The sequence below is a fragment of the Uloborus diversus genome, chromosome 4 (genome assembly GCF_026930045.1).
Source record: "Uloborus diversus isolate 005 chromosome 4, Udiv.v.3.1, whole genome shotgun sequence".
Classification (NCBI taxonomy): Eukaryota; Metazoa; Arthropoda; class Arachnida; order Araneae; family Uloboridae; genus Uloborus; species Uloborus diversus.
The window spans coordinates 144701287-144702240 of record NC_072734.1 but is presented as its reverse complement, the minus strand read 5'-3'; positions in this window follow the sequence as shown (position 1 = coordinate 144702240).

Here is a 954-nt window from a genome sequence, read left to right as displayed (position 1 = left end):
TAAATCAAAGAACTTTTAAAGTTCACTGAAATTTTGATTTCTGCTGGAGCAGTGCCACCATGCAATGGGAGTTTTGTAAACTATTTTTTCCCCGTAAATATTGCTGGGTTTAATTGAAAGTCACAAGGAACCATTATTAATTTTTATTGCACTCATTATTAAGTTCGTTGACCCACTGGAAATGCGCTTCAAGCGGGCAATTTTTAATTTTTTCCAATTTCTTTTCATGTTTCTTGGTCCGTTTAAATGGTTTTTTGGTCCTAATAAGTTAATAATATTAGACTTGTGTACAGTAAAACCTGTCGACATTAATACTGCTGGGACCTAAAAAAATATTGTTATAGACAGCTTGATTATTCATGCTGACATTTTGCTGGGACAAAGGAAAATATTGTTATAGACAGGTTCATTGTTATAGACAGTATTGTTATATATAGGTTTCACTGTAATAAGTTTTGTTTTGGTTCTTCGTGATTTGGTCCAAAAAAGCGGCAGGTCCGATTAACCGGTGGTCTAATTAAGCAGATTCCACTGTACTATGTATGAAACGAGAAATTTATCTGTGCAAACGTGAAAGAAGTACAGGTTTAATTAAAATCATAATAAATTTTTATATTGCTGAATGTTCTTTTAAATTGCATATTTTTTTAAAAACATTTTATGCGATTTTAAAGAACACATTACAGAAACGAAATTTTTTGAAATAATTTAAATATTTATTTATGAATTTGCCATGGGTCAAATTAATTGCGATCTGCTCAAGAATTTTCAATTCAAACATTCTGATATGAAGAAATGATTCGATATATGTAATAAACAACATGATTAAACACATATAAAATACTATGTTAACAGTAAGCAATGATGAAATAAATATTCATAATGCAGAGTAACATACTGATGATTGTTTTTGACTAATTTCAGACTAAAACAAGCGTATATTCAGCAATAGTT